Source organism: Symphalangus syndactylus, chromosome 7, assembly GCF_028878055.3.
Source record: "Symphalangus syndactylus isolate Jambi chromosome 7, NHGRI_mSymSyn1-v2.1_pri, whole genome shotgun sequence".
Lineage (NCBI taxonomy): Eukaryota > Metazoa > Chordata > Mammalia > Primates > Hylobatidae > Symphalangus > Symphalangus syndactylus.
The window spans coordinates 65,512,082-65,532,814 of NC_072429.2; positions in this window are offsets into that span (position 1 = coordinate 65,512,082).

Sequence of the window (20,733 nt, forward strand, 5' to 3'; positions counted from 1 at the left end):
GCAAAATGGGAATAATTAAGCTGGTTCAACAGAGCAATGCTGCAGGCAAACCTGAATGTCAGGGCACCCACCTCAAATAAACTGGAGCACAGCTGATGAAGAAAATTGCTCATTTCCTGCATTTGGGGATGAACCACAGCCTGTTTAAGGAAACTAAGTGGCAGGGTGTGGTGGTGCATTCCTGTGGCCCCAGCTACTCAGGAGGTTGAGGTGGGAGGATTGCTTGAGCCTAGGAGTTCGAGGCTGCAGTGAGCCATGATTGTGCCACTGTACTCTGGTCTGGGTTACAGAGCAAGACCCTGTTTCAAAAAAAGTAAAAATTGTGGCCAGACGTGGTGACTCAAGCCTGTAATCCCAGCACTTTGGGAGGCCAAGGCAGGCAGATTGCCTGAGGTCAAAAGTTTGAGACCAGCCTGGCTAACATGGTGAAACCCTGTCTCCACTAAAAATACAAAATTAGCTGGGCTTGGTGGCAGGTGCCTGTAATCCCAGCTACTTGGGAGGCTGAAGCAGGAGAATCACTTGAACCCGGGAGGCAGAGATTGCAGTGAGCTGAGATCGCACCACTGTACTCCCCCCTGGGTGACAGAGTGAGACTCCGTCTCAAAAAAATAAATAAATAAAAATAAAAATAAAAAAACAGGCCCTCAGGAATGTTCACGTGCCTTGGCTATTACTGTGGGAGGCTCCTGCTAGAGAAGCACACCTGGCCTCTGACCACTGCCCCTGCCCGACACTTGCTATCCCCAAAAGAGGCGTGGCTTCCCAATTGTCCCCAGAGGAGATGTGGCTCTTCAGATTGGTCAGTTCCAAGAGAGAACCGCGTCTGTATGCATAGCCGTCCTTTCTTCTGCGGCTAGCTGCTTGTCCTCATGACCTGCAACCTATGCTTGATCTTCAGTCACCCTTCCCCTGCAGGGAGGCCTGTGGCTTGGGAGGTCAAGTCAACACAGGTGGCAGGAGGGGGGCATGGGGTTGCTGCAGAGCCCAGTCGTGTCCAGACCCCTCTGCACTCCCCACCTTAGGCTCCTCAGGAATACAGTGAATGTGACTTGGACCACCTGTCTGATTTCTGCATCTATTTTTCTGCTGCTCCCAGGCTTGGAGAAGGAACCAAAGTATGCAGGATTATAGCCACTAAAACCTCAACCATGGTAACAAGGGTTTTAGTGGATAAAGCTAGGCTGGTTGAGACTTACAAACAGTGGTAGCTCCAGCTCTCTGGTTCCCGCCTGAAGCTCTGCCTCTCCAGCTCTCCCACCACTCAAATGCCTGGACGTATGCTCTGGGGAGGCATGACATCTGTCCCTTCACAGGAATTTTTTTTTTTTCTTGAGACGGAGTCTTACTCTGTTGCCCAGGCTGGAGTGCAGTGGCGCGATCTCGGTTCACTGCAAGCTCCGCCTCCCAGATTCCCGCCATTCTCCTGCCTCAGCCTCCGTAGTAGCTGGGACTACAGGCGCCCGCCACCGCACCTGGCTAATTTTTTGTATTTTTATTAGAGACGGGGTTTCACCATGGTCTAGATCTCGTGACCTCATGACAGGCCCGCCTCGGCCTCCCAAAGTGCTGGGATTACAGGCGTGAGCCACCGCGCCCGGCAACACAGGATTTTTTAATCTCTGAGAATCAGCTGACAATTATGCTAGGTGGGGAGGTGAGGGAAAATAAATCTACTTCACTATACATAATTCTAAACTACAGTTCCAACTTCCTCCTTAATAGCCTCTTTAACTGCTACTAATAACAACGACAAAGCCAGGCAACCGTTAATTCCACTTTCTTTATGAATCTTTCCTTCCTTTTCCCAGTCACAAGTGCTTGTATCCCTTCTATGAATTCTCTGAGCTCTCAATGCTTCTCTAGTGACATTTTCCATGTTCTGACACAGTGTAGTCGTGGCTTATCTGCTACTGGACTCTAACCTGCCTGAGGGCAGGGGCGTCATCCTATTCATTCCTTGTCTTTAGGATGATGCCCTGCAAAGAGTACTTGAAGCAAGTGTGTTCCAGACCTTTTACCTCCTGTCAAAGGCATTTAAAGAGCTTAGCATTATAGCTTTGTACTGTCATCCTGTGGGGATTCATTCTTTACCACCTAGAAATTGTGAATTGCATTTCAGATGAAAGCTTTTGATTAAAACAGCCCTTGCTGGCAGAGGCACCTCATGTCACTGGCTGCAAAGTGGTGCCAGGATGTGAGAATGAGCCAGGTCTCATCCAGCTTTGGGATTTCAATAAACATCAATACTCATATGTTTAAAACTGAAGCAAAATCCCTCAAAAGATCTTAAACTGCATTGAAGTGGGGATGAAAGATACTGCTGATCTTAGAGTTGGCATGGCAAAGAGAACTTCGGAACTATTTGATCAATGCTGAAATAGGCTATGAGTCTCACAATGGAAAATAATGACATAGGTTATGCAGTCAAGACCTTACTTTTATGGGTGAAGAAACTGAGACCCGGGGAGGATCAATGATGGGATCACAGCTGGTCACCTGTTGAGACTGGTCAGAACACTCACTCCCCTGGCTACAACTGAAGTTGGGCCGTGAGGGGCTAGGGATGTCACCGCAGGGAACTCAGAGTTCATACAAGTCTGGCTGCTGAAAGCCATTAACAGGTTCTGAGCACAAGATACCACGGTCGGCATTTAGGAAGAACAGTCTGGAGGTCCATGCTAGGGGGAGGAAGGAAGGGCAGAGGACAGGGAGGGTTCTGCAGAGACCTGGGCCAGCAGGAGCCATGTAAGGACATGATGACAATGCAGCCATACCAGGGGATATTTTGGATGGACCAGCAATGGCAGCATGCCATTGTATAGGAATAATTTCTTGATAAATTGCTTTCCAAATAAATTGTTGATTATTAACCCTTCACATGCTTTGTTACACTATTTTCCAATGTCTCCTACCAGATGTTCCTTCTGAGAATGACATAAGGAAATGGTGAAGTCAGAATTTTTGTCCACAAAAAGGAAGAAGTATCCCCTTTCATCTGCCTCGGAGAAGGAAACAAAAAGCTATGCTGCACAAAATGGAATTCACCCTTACTTTTGAATACCATGCGGCCATTAAAAGCCTGAGGTAGCGTGTGTGCAGCGATGTGACACATGCACGTTGTTCTGTGACTAATACAAGTCAGGGAACCATCATCATGACATCAGCTTATTGATTTCAAAACAAATCGGGCGATACCAGCATATTCATACCCCTGCTTTCATAAATACACAGCCAAATACCTCATTGCTCAAGAGAGGAAAAGGGAGCATGCCCTCATTAGTCTATCTATCCCCACTGTTCACATTTTTGCCAGCAAGAGTGTATTTATGTAATTTTTAAAATTTTTACTTTAAGTTCTGGGATACATTTGCAGAACGTGCAGGTTTGTTACATAGGTATACATGTGCCATGGTGGTTTGCTGCACCCATCAACCCGTCATCCAGGTTTTAAGTCCCACATGCATTAGGTATGTGTCCTAATGCTCTCCTTCCCCTTGATCCCCACCCCCTGACAGGCCCCGGTGTATGATGTTCCCCTCTCTGTGTCGATGTATTTACGTAAAATTTAAAAATACACTTAAAAACAGTTGCTGATGTTTGTATTGCCAACAGAAAAGAAATCTCTACCTGATTTTCTGAGCATGTGGAGAGGAGCAAAAACTAGAATGACAAAGCTTTGAGAGAATGTGGCTCTGAAAAGATGGAGCTGAGCTGGTCCAGAAGCCTGTAACTGGGTAGGTCCTGGGGGGTCCCAGGAGAGTGAAGCATGCACCTGTCCCAGGAGCCTTCAGCTGTCAGCATGATGAGGTGGCGTGCTATGGCCGGCCAGCTTTGGGAAGGCCACAGATATCCCTGAACCTGTGCTCTGGAGACAGCAATTCTAAGTTGTGGGCTATAAGACTTTATTGTATAACCTATCATCCAGTTTAAGAAAATGTCTGTGTTTCTGTTTCTCTTCTTGATTTTCTGTCATGAAAGTCTTTCCTTTTTACTCAGTTGACCTTAGAAGATCAAATAAGATCACCTTTCCATAGTAAGCAGATTTCTTCAACTCAGAGAGCAGCTAAGATGACATTAAAATCTTTTGTCCATTCTCTTTTCTCTTCATTTTTTCTTCTTTTCTTTCTTTTTTTTTTTTTTTTTTTTTTTACTTATTAAGATGATTTGAGGTTTTACTGGTCTAATTTATTTTAGTTTTGTTTGGAAAATTACTTCGGCTCCAAAAAAAAGTGACCCATAAATTAAGTAATTGATTATTTTTAAGATTAATTGAGGATTGCCTAAGCAACTGTAATTTTATTACAAATGTATTTTCCTTAAACTAAAAAAAAAATCACCGACTTTCTTGAAGCTGGGGGAACATTATTTATGTAGATTCAAACAAATGCTGAATGTGCTCCCTTTTAAAATGAGAAAATAACCTTCAGCTCCTCTAAAATGTAGAGTTTGGCATTTTACTAAATTTCATAGGGAGAAAATGTAATGAGTCAATAAACCCAATTTGGAGGCTGGTTATTGTCACATAAATTAATTTGCCTGCTAAATGATCAGATTCACATCCACCTTTTTCCCCACCATCTGCCTCACAACAAAGTTGGCATTGTACTCCTTTGAGGACGGACTGTAAAAATGTCATTATTTAAAGGCTTATTATCCACCAAGTCATGTTAAATTCCAATTTCCTTGTGCTTGCAGGCTGACCAGGTAAACAGCATAGTTTGGAATTTTCAAAAGAATTACATGTACTGGTGGTTTTACCTTGAGGTATCTCTGCATTGGGCCCTTGTCCAAAGGCGAGGTGACTCCCATGACCTTGGACTCCTGCTGGCAGGCCACTCCCACTCAGTGCGACGGAGCCACGTTTCCATGGCTCAGCTCTGACTTGCCTCTCCAAACACTTGTGATCTGTGAAATCTCTCCTGACTGTCACAATGAGTGATCCCATCCCATTTCTCTGCACAATCAGGCACCTGGCAGGCTTTGCCAAACAGAATGCTGGTTAGAGAGGGGTAAGCGGCTGCCAAATCCCCGCTCCAGCCAAGTCCTAAATATGACCCTAATGGAATCCAAAGACCAAGATCGTCCTGACCATGATCTTACTACAAGCCCTGTTTGACAGGGGAAGGGGAAATGTGTTCAATAGAAAAAACATGATAGCTATAAGACAGCAGCTTAGTAGTTAAAGATTTTTAAAAGTCAGAAACTAAATTCAGAGTCACAATTAACAACCTTTAAAAAAAAAATAACAATGCTATTTACAGGTAGTTTGGGTGTGTTTTGTTTTTACTTTTTCATTTGTTCTCCCCCGGCAGTCGAGATAGCTTTATACACACCGACTCATTCTGCATTGGGTAACTCCTGCCATTTTAGCCTCACTATATTAACATGGTATAAGCTTGTTAGATAACTCAGTTTGTTGGAAATATGTGAAGTGTAAATAATGACAATTACTCAAGAAATTATTGATAATTATATATATATTTTAAAAGGTACTAGGAATATAGTCTGGCGTCAGATTTTTGTAAATATGTATTAATCCACCTGTAAGTTCTGAGGACTTACTCCATGTTAAATATGCAAAGGCAAATACAATCTAAAGGGAGAAGTCTGTGCTCATTGAGGCTCCTTGTCTAGACTCTAGAAGGAAAATCAGACAAGTAAAAATTAATCGACTACACTGTATGAAATAAGCAAGTGTCATATTAGGCCCATTAGGAGGGCAGACTGAGGTCATGGAAGGCCTCCCAGTGACAGGGCCAGGAGTCAGCACAGCCTAGCACGGATGTGACTGGGAAACATGCAAGAAATAGGGAGGAATTCTATTCTCAAGGGTTTCAAATGTCATGAAAACGATTTTAGAATTTGTTTAGTTGGAAACCTTTGAAGAATTTTAAGCAGGCGTATCATCCCATTGGGTATGAGTTTTAGAAAGTTCCTTTATTCCACCAGCATTGTAGCAAATGTGTTGCGGTGAGGGTGATATCTGAGGTGTGGCAACCAGACTGGAGGCTTTTATGGCTTAATCCAGGCAGGAGATTATGCGGGTGGGAACTGGGCAATGACAGCAGGAATGAAAAGAAGGGGTGTGTTGAAAATGGGGGTAGGAGCCATCCGTAGCAACTGGTGAAGACAACATGAATGGAGAGGGAAGGCAGATGTCACAGATGACTCTCAGATGACTGTAGAGGGTAATTCACCACAACAATAGAGTGAATTTCCATTTCCAATTCAAGTTGTGAAAATTAAAAGCAATGAGAGATATTAATGACCAACTTACTTAAAGGACAGACAGTTAACTTTGCAGATGAGAAATAATGAGATCATGCTAAACCAACAGCATGGAGGTGAAGCAGAAGGAAAATGACAGAAATGAATCACCAAGTATTGTCTATTGCTCAACCATCTAGAGAAGGATTTGGGGAAAGTAGAACAAAAAGTTCCCAGAGAGAGAGGGAGATGTGCAGCAAGTGGGTTTGTGTTTTAATTTCTCAATTTGGGTTGGGAAGCAATGAAAAGGCAAATAAAACATTGGAACATGCTCAGTATGTCTCTCATGGATGGCAGTGGGAGGGATCTTAAGGTTATTAGGAAAAGATTTTGACAAAAGCACAGAGGTCCAGGGCTACCCCCACCTGCATGTGAACCACCCAAGCAGAGAGAGAGAAGCATTCAGTCTTACAGGAAGGAAACCCTGAAAGCAGGCGAGGGTACCAGCCACCATCGGGAGTCCCAGATTGTTTTTTCAGAGCTTGCCACGTGCAGTCCCTGAGTCAGTGACGGGGTCTTGCCTCTGTAAAATATCTGCTACTCTTTGAGTTTCCTCTCCAAGATACTGAAACATCTGGTTACTCTGAATGTTGGGACTCTAAAGAGGAAATGAGAACATTTTAAACAATGGAAGAATACCAAGGCAAGTTCCAAGTGTTGAGAGTTCTAGGCTGACACAAAATTTGTCAGGTTAAGTTGTAAAAGCTAAATATTGTGGGCTGATTTTTGTCCTTTCAAAATGCATGTGTTGAGGTCCTAACCTCCAGTACCTTATAAGGGACTGTATTTCCGATAGGGCCTTTAAAGAGGTGATTAAGTTAAAATGAGGTTATTAGGGTGGGCCCCAATCCAGTATGGCGGGTGTCCTTTTAAGAAGAGATTAGGGGTCCCGGCGCGGTGGCTCACCCCTGTAATCCTGGCACTTAGGGAGGCCGACGCGGGCGGATCACGAGGTCAGGAGATCAAGACCATCCTGGCTAACACGGTGAAACCTCATCTCTACTAAGAAACAAAAAATTAGGCAGGCGTGGTGGCCCGCGCCTGTCCAGCCAGCTACTCCGGAGGCTGAGGCAGGAGAATGGCTTGAACCTGGGAGGCGGAGCTTGCAGTGAGCCGAGATCACCCCACTGCACTCCAGCCTGGGCGACAGAACTAGACTCCATCTCAAAAAAAAAAAAAAAAAAATTAAACATCCAATCATGCCTTCACTGTAGTAGGCTTCAAGAGGGTCCCTCGCAAATTTAATACCAAAGAAGGCCTGAAGCTGGTTCTACATTGTGTCTTTATGAAAATAATTTCAGCCTTCCAAATATAGCTTGAGTATCTGGGATACTATTAGAAATGAAAAAGTATTCTAGTAAGCAGAGGAATTACATTTACAAATTGTCATGTTTGTATTTTTTAAAATAACATCTATTTTAAAGGTACTCTGTGAATTAGTTACATGATTTCAGCCTACTTACCTGAACAAATGATTCCATTACTAACTCTAGCACCACATACCAATGTTTAAAACTCTATCCTACACTTCATAAAAACATCATTTTTGGTCATTTCTATGTCATAAATGTTAGTGACAAGGGCAAAAATGCATCTGAATTAATACCTATCTGGTCTTTATTTTATTTATATGTACTCTAAATTTTCAAGTTCAAAAAAGATTTTAAAAAATCAGCAAACTTTTCCAAAAATTAGCAGTAAGCTCTACACTGGCTTCCTTTAAAAGTTTATTCTATTTTAAATGTGTTGAAATAAAGGAATTTTTTTTCCTCTGAAAAGAGCTGTCAATGTCAAAACAACTTTTAGGAATGTTGACTCACTTTAAATTTTGGAACAAGTTTAATTATGACTATTTGAGGATAACATAGAAAATAAATTTCATTATTAAGATCTTTTCTAGATCAAATCTTTTATGGCTCTGTAAGTTGCATGTCTGATTGTGATTTTTGAATTCCTGTAAGATGTATTGTTCTGCCCTTTTTCAGCTTTATTTTTATTTCAATTCCTTTTGACTTATGAATTTTTATTCTCTCCTGCTTTTTCTATAGAGTGAAAAACTGCATATCTAACGTGTTCTTGAATATTACACTATTATTCAACAATAATAAAACAAAGGTTTACTACAAACATGTTGGTGTAGAATCAGCTCAAGTCTATGAATGTCTTCATTTCCTTTTTCTTCCTGAAAATTGTGACAGATCTGAATACTAGTCAAGGAAAAAAGCTTGCTATTGGAATAGGATTTGCATTCTTTCAATGAAGATGAAAAAAGTAAAAGCTAGTCAAATTTCAGGGATGTATTTATTGCCGACACACGCTCATATACACACACCACACACAGTCACACACACACTACACACATATCACACACACACCCTCACATACACCCCACACACACAGAGGTCGTCAGTTTATCAGAAGCATGTTAGAAATTTTGAAACAAACAAGTATTCATCTCAGAGTCAGATGCCAGAAGATCTACAATATATGTTCGTTATTCAGATCTGTATAAACAAATCTGAACTGGTATTTAAATTGGATTCTGTTAACTCACTTTGATAATAGGATTAAATGGCAAAATACTATTTGCTCACCCAGAAGCAAGTACAATTCACCATTCACACAGTTCTAACTTGAAAAATACTTCGTGTTTTCAGTACTCCATGGCTCTAAGTATTTCTTAAAGTCTGTGAAAATACCAGGTATGCTATTCAACATAACAAGCATATTTTAACATATTGATTACATTGAAAAATCCGATGAAGAAGAACAACTTTGATTTTTAAGACTCCAGATATCATTCTGAAAAACTCAAAAAGTCATCACTGATAACCATCCCAATGCAGCATTTCTGTCTCTATCTTCTGATCACCACTTGTCATAAACATAAATATTTTTCATTAAGAAAACATTTTCTTAGCTTGTCCTCACAAAATTAATATGGACTCCTATATAGCAACTCCAGCGGATTTTTAAGGAAATAAACCAGCTGGGAAAGGCACTGTCCACTCTCTTGGCCTTGTCCAAGGAGACTTTTCAGATCAAATCCTGCTAGTTCAAAGGCTGTCATCTTTTACCTTAGGATGAGCATATATGCAAAATCTCAAATCCATTTTATAAATATTACAGTAGGCCCAAGAAGATGAGGTGTCTGTCTCTCTCTCTTTTTTTTTTTTTTTTGAGATAAGGTCTTGCTCTGTTGCCCGGGCTGGAGTGCAGTGGTGCAATCCTAGCTCACTGCAAAATTCTGGGCTCAAGTGATCCTCCTGCCTCAGCCTCCCAAGTAGCTGGGACTACATGCACGTGCCCCCATGCTCTGCTATTTTTAATCATTTTTTCTTTTGTAGAGATGGGGTATCACTATGTTGCCGAGGTTGGTCTTGAACCCCTGGCTTCAAGTGATCCTCCCACATTGGCCTACCAAAGTGCTGGGATTACATGTGTGAGCCACTGTGCCTAGCTATTTCTATCTATAACTTCTCTATCCTTAGCCTTACAGTATCTAGTATGTAATGGATATTTAACAAATATTTGCTGAATGGACAAAAAGTCCCTAATACTAATATAATAACTCAATGACAAGAAAAGCTTCAGACAGAAGATGAACATTTCACACATATCTCATATTATGCTGAATTCTGCTTTGCAATGATGGGCAAAGCTCAATATATAGTGAACATATTCATTGACATTACCAGAGAGTACTCCTCACCACAGCTGGCAGTACACATTGCTCAGAAGGAGCAAAGAGATCCAAGCACAAAGATAAATGCAAACACATCAGCACAAAAGCCTGGGGATGGTGGAAGTGACTGCTTGAAGCATGACTTCATGGAGAAGGCATCAGCAGTGCCTGGCTTGTATGGCTGAAGACATGTTGCCAAGCACACCAGAGAATGCTGTGTGGAAGCATAGTCCCCAGAACTGGACATAGAAGAACTCTGGAAATGCACAAGACAATTGGGTGCCAACGGGAGCCTGCAGATGGGCAGTGGATATTTTTGAGTCAGAAAATCACACCTGGGCCTCCTGACAGCTGGGTCCCCTAAAACAACTGGATCCTCTAAAAATTGAGCTCTCTTTCTTTCTTTTTCTGAGCATTGCATTTCTCAGAGAACACTCTATTCCTTTCTCTAAAGATTGGCTGTAGGGTTGTTCTTATTACTCCAGTTCCCTTTCTCTTTGTTGTTTCAGAGTAAAGAATCACACTCTTGTTATACGTTGGCTTTTATTCTACCAAAAGGCAACAAGAAATTTGGGTAGTGGCGAGCGCGGGACAAGTTTCAAAGGCTCAAGAAACCACCTGAAACTAACCAGCATGAGTCCCTCTGTGAGCTTGATGTTGTTCTAAGCACTAGCTGTGCATTACCATAGCAGAGAAGGACAATCATGATTCACACTATTTTTAAAGTGAAGACACCAAATTTTACATAATAGTCCATTACCTGTGTTGTAATGTAGAAGAAAGCAGGCCTTACTTTCCACAGCATTTTCTTTGACTTGCTTCTAAAACATCTAGGGGTTTCTCTCCTATGAAACTATTTCTCCCTTGATTCCTGGAATTCATCAAGTCTACTCGCACAATCCCCATTCGACATTCTCTGAATGTCTTATGCCCTCTCTGTCTGGAATAAAGGAAAGAGATGGCACTTACTGGGCATTGTACTAGTTGCTTCATATACATTATCTTATTTAGTTCTCACAGAAAACTTAGGAAGCACTTTCCCCAATGCTCTGAAGAAGAAAATGAGACTCAAAGAGATGAGACAATTTCCCGAGTTGTGGAGCTGGCGTGTAGCCATAGGGATTTGATCCCATGCACTTACATCCCTCTGTGCTGCCTGCCTTTCGGGCAAGTAGTGCATGATAAATGACGCTGCTCACAACAAAAGATTAGTGAAGGTGAAGAAGGCAAACAGTTTGTAAATTCAGAAAATGAAGTCAGTTGCACAGGGGCCAAAGTCTAGAAGTCTGGACTGAACAGGAAGAGAAATAGGGCCCAGGTATTTACACAGATGTCAGAGTCCCAATTTCTGCTGGGCACAGAGCAGGAGACTTGCCAGATACAGGGGCTGAGCTAGGTGCATTTCACCTGTGTTGTGCCTGAAGTAAGTCGGCAAGAGTGCATGCCTCGCTTTGCTCTCATACCTGTCTTGCAGGTAATTTCAATGTGCCTCTTGCAGATGCAGCCTTCATCTTTTTTCCCTCAGTCCTGCACTGCCTCCAGGAGCTCCTGAGCCTGGGCAGGACAACTGAGGGAGGAAGGAGAAGCTATGCTTTTTTCCTCTGGCCCTCCCCAGCCTAGCCAGTGAATCCGTCCACCTAGGCCCCAGCTCTGCTAACGCAGTGGCTGCAAACGAATTTCCTTTGCATTCTGGGCACAGCCCTGGTGGTTTCTTACACTTGGTCCACTCCTCGTATGTAGCCTTTTATTAAATCTTCCTAAAATGATCCATATTAAAGAGTGTCTTCTTATCACCACAGGTCCCCTGACTGGTACACACATATAGTTACAAAACCAGTTCCAGGAATATTTTTATCATACATTCTTAGGAAAGTGTAGAAAATAATGGAAAATATAGAAATAGTATAGGGAAAGTGTCAAAAAGAAATTATACTTTTCCTGAAAAGTATAATTTATTATACTTATTACCTAAAATTTATTTAAATACATCTATTAAAATTTTTATATTATGTATTTATTTAAAATTAATGTTTGAACCATTGCAGTGATACATTTCCATGCCATTAAAGTCTCATAGTCTGCCCCTGTCCTGCCCCTTCACCCCTCCTGGGCATCCTCCTCAGAGCCTGCCACATTCAATTCATTTAGCTGTTTCCTCAGCATTGACCTTCCTGTTTCCAGTTTTAGGTAGAAACTGTCTCAAATACGTTTGTTGATTTGTTTAGAGAGATTCTCCTGACACTGATGTGAAGGAGAAGGATTTAGGTCTTGGTTGCCCCCGCTTTTCTCCAGCCCTAAAACACAATTTTGTAGAAAAGAGGGTGTGTTCCCTGACACCAAGCATGCATCAGAATAGAATAAGAGGCAGGTTCCAGAGAGCAGGCCATGAGACACAGAAAAGAGGGAAGCAGGGCCCAGGTGGGCAGCCGTGTAGCAGAGCTTGGGAGCACCCAGTGCCAATGGGAGCCTGAGCATGGGAGATTCTAGGGAAGAAGGAAAATGGGACCTGATAAACTGCAGGAGGTGTGGGCTCTGCAGAGGACCAGGTCCAAAGGCGTTCAGAGAGCACTGGTGGGAAATTTAAGAATTTATTCTATTGGGAGGAAAATAGAAGCAGAGCACAGTTTCCTAATACTGAGTGTAAACACTATTGACAATCTTTTTTTTTTTAACTCCAGCGTCAATAAGGGTACTATAAACACATTTTCTTTTATTGTTTGTTGTTTTTTTATTATACTTTTATTGTTTGTTGTTTTTTTTATTATTATTTCCCAGCACCATTTATTAAATAGGGAATCCTTTCCCCATTGCTTGTTTTTGTCAGGTTTGTCAGATCAGACAGTTGTAGATATGTGGCATTATTTCTGAGGGCTCTGTTCTGTTCCATTGGTCTATATCTCTGTTTTGGCATCAGTACCATGCTGTTTTGGTTACTGTAGCCTTGTTCTATAATTTGAAGTCAGGTAGCATGATGCCTCCAGCTTTGTTCTTTTGGCTTAGGATTGACTTGGCAATATGGGCTCTTTTTTGGTTCCATATGAACTTTAAAGTAGTTTTTTCTAATTCTGTGAAGAAAGTCATTGGTAGCTTGATGGGGATGGCATTGAATCTGTAAATTACCTTGGGCAGTATGGCCACTTTCACGATATTGATTCTTCCTACTCATGAGCATGACATGTTATTCCATTTGTTTGTATCCTCTTTTATTTCATTGAGCAGTGGTTTGTAGTTCTCCTTGAAGAGGTCCTTCGCATCCCTTGTAAGTTGGATTCCTAGGTATTTTATTCTCTTTGAAGCAATTGTGAATGGGAGTTCACTCATGATTTGGCTCTCTGTTTGTCTATTATTGATGTATAGGAATGCTTGTGATTTTTGCACATTGATTTTGTATCCTGAGACTTTGCTGAAGTTACTAATCAGCTTAAGGAGATTTTGGGCTGAGACAATGGGGTTTTCTAGATATACAATCATGTCATCTGCAAACAGGGACAAGTTGACTTCCTCTTTTCCTAATTGAATACCCTTTATTTTCTTCTCCTGCCCGATTGCCCTGGCCAGAACTTCCAACACTATGTTGAATAGGAGTGGTGAGAGAGGGCATCCCTGTCTTGTGCCAGTTTTCAAAGGGAATGCTTCCAGTTTTTGCCCATTCAGTATGATACTGGCTGTGGGTTTGTCATAGATAGCTCTTATTATTTTGAGATATGTCCCATCAATACCTAATTTATTGAGAGTTTTTAGCATGAAGGGTTGTTGAATTTTGTCAAAGGCCTTTTCTGCATCTATTGAGATAATCATGTGGTTTTTGTCTTTGGTTCTGTTTATATGCTGGATTACATTTATTGATTTGCATATGTTGAACCAGCCTTGCATCCCAGGGATGAAGCCCACTTGACCGTGGTGGATGAGTTTTTTGATGTGCTGCTGGATTCAGTTTGCTGATATTTTACTGAGGATTTTTGCATTGATGTTCATCAGGGATATTGGTCTGAAATTCTCTTTTTTTGTTGTGTCTCTGCCAGGCTTCGGTATCAGGATGATGCTGACCTCATGAAATGAGTTAAGGAGGATTCCCTCTTTTTCTATTGATTGGAATAGTTTCAGAAGGAGTGGTACCAGCTCCTCCTTGTACCTCTGGTAGAATTCGGCTGTGAATCCATCTGGTCCTGGACTTTTTTTGGTTGGTAAGCTATTAATTATTGCCTCAATTTCAGAGCCTGTTATTGGTCTATTCAGAGATTCAACTTCTTCCTGGTTTAGTCTTGGGAGGGTGTATTTGTCGAGGAATTTATCCATTTCTTCTAGATTTTCTAGTTTATTTGCATAGAGGTGTTTATAGTATTCTCCAATGGTAGTTTGTATTTCTGTGGGTTCGGTGGTGATATCCTTCTTATCATTTTTTATTGCGTCTATTTGATTCTTCTCTCTTTTCTTCCTTATTAGTCTTACTAGCAGTCTATCAATTCTGTTGGTCTTTTCAAAAAACCAGCTCCTGGATTCATTAATTTTTTGAAGGGTTTTTTGTGTCTCTATTTCCTTCAGTTCTGCTCTGATCCTAGTTATTATTTCTTGCCTTCTGTTAGCTTTTGAATGTGTTTGCTCTTACTTCTCTAGTTCTTTTAATTGTGATGTTAGGGTGTCAATTTTAGATCTTTCCTGCTTTCTGTTGTGGGCGTTTAGTGCTATAAATTTCCCTGTACACACTGCTTTGAATGTGTCCCAGAGATTCTGATATGTTGTGTCTTTGTTCTCATTGCTTTCAAAGAACATCTTTATTTCTGCCTTCGTTTTGTTATGTACCCAGTAGTCATTCAGGAGCAGGTTGTTCAGTTTCCATTTGTTGAGCAGTTTTGAGTGAGTTTCTTAATCCTGAGTTCTAGTTTGATTGCACCGTGGTCTGAGAGACAGTTTGTTATAATTTCTGTTCTTTTACATTTGTTGAGGAGTGCTTCACTTCCAACTATGTGGTCAATTTTGGAATAGGTGTGGTGTGCTGCTGAAAAGAATGTATATTCTGTTGATTTGGGGTGGAGAGTTCTGTAGATGTCTATTAGGTCCGCTTGCTGTAGGGCTGAGTTCAATTCTTGGATATCCTTGTTGACTTTCTGTCTTGTTGATCTGTGTAATGTCGACAGAGCGCCTCTCCTCCTCCAAAGGAATGCAGCTCCTCACCAGCAATGGAACAAAGCTGGATGGAGAATAACTTTGACGAGTTGAGAAAAGAAGGCTTGAGACGATCAAACTACTCTGAGCTAAAGGAGGAAGTTCGAACCCATGGCAAAGAAGTTAAAAACCTTGAAAAACGATTAGACGAATGGCTAACTAGAATAACCAATGGAGAGAAGTCCGTAAAGGACCCAATGGAGCTGAAAACCATGGCACGAGAACTACGTGACGAATGCACAAGCCTCAGTAGCCGATTCGATCAACTGGAAGAAAGAGTATCAGTGATGGAAGATCAAATTAATGAAATGAAGCAAGAAGAGAAGTTTAGAGAAAAAAGAATAAAAAGAAACAAACAAAGCCTCCAAGAAACATGGGACTATATGAAAAGACCAAATCTACGTCTGATTGGTGTACCTGAAAGTGACGGGGAGAATAGAACCAAGTTGGAAAATACTCTGCAGGATATTATCCAGGAGAACTTCCCCAATCTAGCAAGGCAGGCCAACATTCAAATTCAGGAAAAACAGAGAACACCACAAAGGTACTCCTCGAGAAGAGCAACTCCAAGACACATAATTGTCAGATTCACCAAAGTTGAAATGAAGGAAAAAATGTTAAGGGCAGCCAGAGAGAAAGGTCAGGTTACCCGCAAAGGGAAACCCATCAGACTAACAGCTGATCTCTTGGCAGAAACTCTACAAGCCAGAAGAGAGTGGGGGTCAATATTCAACATTCTTAAAGAAAAGTATTTTCAAGCCAGAATTTCATATCCAGCCAAACTAAGCTTCATAAGTGAAGGAGAAATAAAATCCTTTACAGACAAGCAAATGCTGAGAGATTTTGTCACCACCAGACCTGCCCTAAAAGAGCTCCTGAAGGAAGCACTAAACATGGAAAGGAACAACCGGTACCAGCCACTACAAAAACATGCCAAATTGTAAAGACCATCAAGGCTAGAAAGAAACTACATCAACTAATGAGCAAAATAACCAGCTAACATCATAATGACAAGATCAAATTCACACATAACAATATTAACCTTAAATGTAAATGGGCTAAATGCTCCAATTAAAAGACATAGACTGGCAAATTGGATAAAGAGTCAAGACCCATCAGTGTGCTGTATTCAGGAAACCCATCTCACGTGCAGAGACATACATAAGCTCAAAATAAAGGGCTGGAGAAAGATCTACCAAGCAAATAGAAAACAAAAAAGGCAGGGGTTGCAATCCTAGTCTCTGATAAAACAGACTTTAAACCACCAAAGATCAAAAGAGACAAAGAAGGCCATTACATAATGGTAAAGGGATCAATTCAACAAGAAGAGCTAACTATCCTAAATATATATGCACACAGTGCAGGAGCACCCAGATTCATAAAGCAAGTTGTTAGAGACCTACAAAGAGACTTAGACTCACACACAATAATAATGGGAGATTTTAACACATTTTCTTTTCTGTACAGTTTTATTAATTAAATCATTTATATTAGCTAGATTTTCTATGTCCCTATCATTAATTCTCCTTAAACTGCCCAGAAACTAGTGTCCTTCAGAATTTTTGTTATTCTTAAAAAATTAAAAAAAAAATTTTTTTTTCATATAGAGATGGAGGTCTCACTTTGTTGCCCAGACAAACTCTTGGACTCAAGGGATCCTCCCACCTCAGCCTCCCAAAGGGCTGGGATTACAGACATGAGCTACCATGTCTCACCATGTCCTTCAAGTTAAAAAAAAAAACTGCATTTACAAAGGGCTAATATCCAGAATCTACAATGAACTCAAACAAATTTACAAGAAAAAAACAAACAACCCCATCAAAAAGTGGGCAAAGGACATGAACAGACACTTCTCAAAAGAAGACATTTATGCAGCCAAAAAACACATGCAAAAATGCTCATCATCACTGGCCATCAGAGAAATGCAAATCAAAACCACAATGAGATACCATCTCACACTAGTGAGAATGGCCATCATTAAAAAGTCAGGAAACCACAGGTGCTGGAGAGGATGTGGAGAAATAGGAACACTTTTACACTGTTGGTGGGACTGTAAACTAGTTCAACCATTGTGGAAGTCAGTGTGGTGATTCCTCAGGGATCTAGAACTAGAAATACCATTTGACCCAGCCATCCCATTACTGGGTATATACCCAAAGGATTATAAATCATGTTGCTATAAAGACACATGCACACGTATGTTTATTGTGGCACTATTCACAATAGCAAAGACTTGGAACCAAGCCAAATGTCCAACAATGATAGACTAGATTAAGAAAATGTGGCACATATACACCATGGAATACTATTCAGCCATAAAAAATGATGAGCTCATGTCCTTTGTAGGGACATGGATGAAACTGGAAATCATCATTCTCAGCAAACTATCGCAAGGACAAAAAAATAAAAACCACATGTTCTCACTCATAGTTGGGAATTGAACAATGAGAACACATGGACACAGGAAGGGACTGTTGTGGGGTGGGGGGAGGCGGGGAGGGATAGCATTAGGAGATACACCTAATGCTAAATGACGAGTTAATGGGTGCAGCGCACCAATATGGCACATGGATACGTATGTAACAAACCTGCACATTGTGCACATGTACCCTAAAACTTAAAGTACAATAAAAAAGAGAAATACTTTCTTCTTTTCCATGTTTTTCTCTTCTTTTAATGAAATTCTTAAAAGAAGAATTTTAACGTCACAGACTTTTTAAAAAATTAAAACTCACAGACTTTTAAAAAAATTATTATCTTTCCTCTCCTCTTTTTCTCTTTATACCTTTTTAATTTCTTCTGAAAGGCTTTCTCCACTCTATCTTCTGAATCTTCAACTGAGTTTTTGTTTCAGTTCTTATATATTTTTCAGAGTTCTTTGTTGTTCCCTTTTTCTGCCCTTTTCTTAGCCTTCTGATATGTTTTCTTGAATAAAATATCATCTCTTATTTTTCCAAGGATCTTAAATATAATTTTTATTGTTTTATTCTAACATATTTATCATTTTTCCCCATTGAGTTCCTTTATTTTTTTCCTATTTTGGTTCATTCATTCTTTCTCCTTTTCTTCCTTCCTCTCCTTACCTCCTTTTTCTTTTTTTCTTTCTTTCTTAATTTCTTTCTTCATTGGCTTTCCTCAAATGGCTACTGATTGTTGGCTATTATTTCATAATTAAGAATGAGGCACTAGGCCAGGCACAATGGCTCATGCCTATAATCCTAGCACTTTGGGAGGCTGAGGCAGATGGATCACTTGAAGCTAGGAGTTAAAGACCAGCCTGGGAAACATGGGGAGACTCCATAACTACAAGTAAATGCAAAAATTAGCCAGGCATAGTGACACGTCCCTGTAGTCCCAACTACTCAGGAGGCTCAAGTGGGAGGATTGCTTGAGCCTGGAAGAGTTTGTGGTTATATAAAAATTGTGCCACCACACTCCAGCCTGTGTGACAGAATAAGACCCTATCTCAAAAAATAAATAAATAAATAAAAGAAAGAAAAAAGAAAACAAAAAACTTTTCTCATGGTTAAATTATTACTTTTCTTTTTCGTTTCATAGAACATTTTGCATTGAACTATTCTTCAAGATAGTGGAGGAGAAACATCCAGAGAGGAAGCTGTGCTTAGTCAAAGTGTAATACTCAATATTTTGGACACATAAGAAGGACTCTGTTGAGCTGTCAGAAAGGACAGCCAAAAGCTGGCAGTCTTAGTAAATAAAATGTTTGTATTTATATCTGTATTAGTTCATTCTTGAATTGCTATAAAAAAATACCTGAGACTGAGTAATTTATAAGAAAGGAAGTTTAACTGGTTCACAGTTCTTCAGGCCATACAGGAAGCATAGAGGCTTCTGCTCCTTGGAAAGCCTCAGTAAACTTCCAATCATGGTAGAAGGCAAAGGGGAAACATCTTACATGGCAAGAGCAGTAGTAAGCAAGGGAATGGGGAAGGAGAGATGCCACACAATTTAAACAACCAGATCTCAGGAGAACATACTAACTATTTTGAGAACAGTACCAAATGGATGGTACTAAACCATTCATAAGAAATCCACCCCCATGATCCAGTTGCCTCCTACCAGGTCCCACCTTCAACATTGGGGATTGCAATTTGACATGAGATTTGTGTGGAGACACATATCCAAACGATATCATTCCACCCCGACCCCTCCCAAATCTCATGTCCTTCTCACATTGCCAAATACAACCATGCCTTCCTAATAATCCCCAAAGTCTGAATTCATTCCAGCATTAACTCAAACGTACAAAGTCCAAATCTCATCTCAGACAAGGCTAGTCCCTTCCACCTATGAGCCTGTACAATCAAAAGCAAGTTAGTTACTTCCAAGATACAGTGGAGGTAAAACATTGGGTAAATGCTCCTATTCCAAATGGGGAGAAATGCTCAAAACAAAGGGGCCACAGGTCCCATGCAAGTCTGAAACATGACCAAGTAGTTATTAAATCTTAAAACTCCAAAATCTCCTTTGACTTCATATATCACATCCAGAGGTGAGCTCCCAAGGCCTTGGGCAGCTCTGCCCCTACAGCTGCTGTCATGGGCTGGTGTTGAGTGCCTGCAGCTTCTCCAAGCACATGGTGCAAGCTGTCAGTGGATCTACCTTTGTGGGGTCTGGAGGACAGTGGCCCTCTTCTCACAGCTCCACTAGGCAGTGCCCCAGTGGGGATTATGTGTGGGGGCTCCAATCCCACATTTCCCTTCTGCACTGCTCTAGCAGAGGTTCTCCATGAGAGATCCACCCCTGCAGCAGACTTCTGCCTGGACATCCAGGCTTTTCCATACATTCTCTGAAATCTAGACGGAGGCTCCCAAACCTCAATTTTTGTCTTCTGTGCACCTGCCTGGCCCACGAAACCATTTTTTCTTCCTAGGTCTCTGGGCCTGTGATGAGAGGGGCTGCTGCTAAGATCTCTGACATGCCCTAGAGACATTTTCTCCATTGTCTTGGCTAGTAAGATTCGGCTCCTCATTACTTATGCAAATTTCAGCAGCTGGCTTGAATTTCTCCACAGAAAATGAGTTTTTCTTTTCTACCATATGGTCAGGCTGCAAATTTTCCAAACTTTCATATTTTGTCTCCCTTTTAAACATAAGTTCCAATTTCAAACCATCTCTTTGTGAACACATATAACTGTACACTTTCAGGAAAATCCAGGTCACTTCTTGAATGCTTTGCCACTTAGAAATTTCTTCCACCACATACCCTAAATCATCTCTCTCAGGTTCAAAGTTCCACAGATCTCTAGGGCAGGGCGAAATACCACCAGTCTTTTTGCTAAAACATAGCAAAAATGACCTTTGCTCCAGTTTCTAATAAGTTTCTTATCTCCATCTGAGACCACCTCAGTATGGACTTCATTGTCCATGTCACTATGAGCATTTTGGTCAAAACCATTCAATAAGTTTCTAGGAAGTTCCAGACTTTCCCACATCTTCCTGTCTTCTTCTGAGCCCTCCAAACTGTTCCAACTTCTGTCAGTTACCCAGTTCCAAAGTTGCCTCCACATTCTCAGGTATCTTATAGCAATGCCCTACTACCTTGGTACCAATTATCTGCATTAGTCCATTTTCACTTATAAAGAATACCTGAGA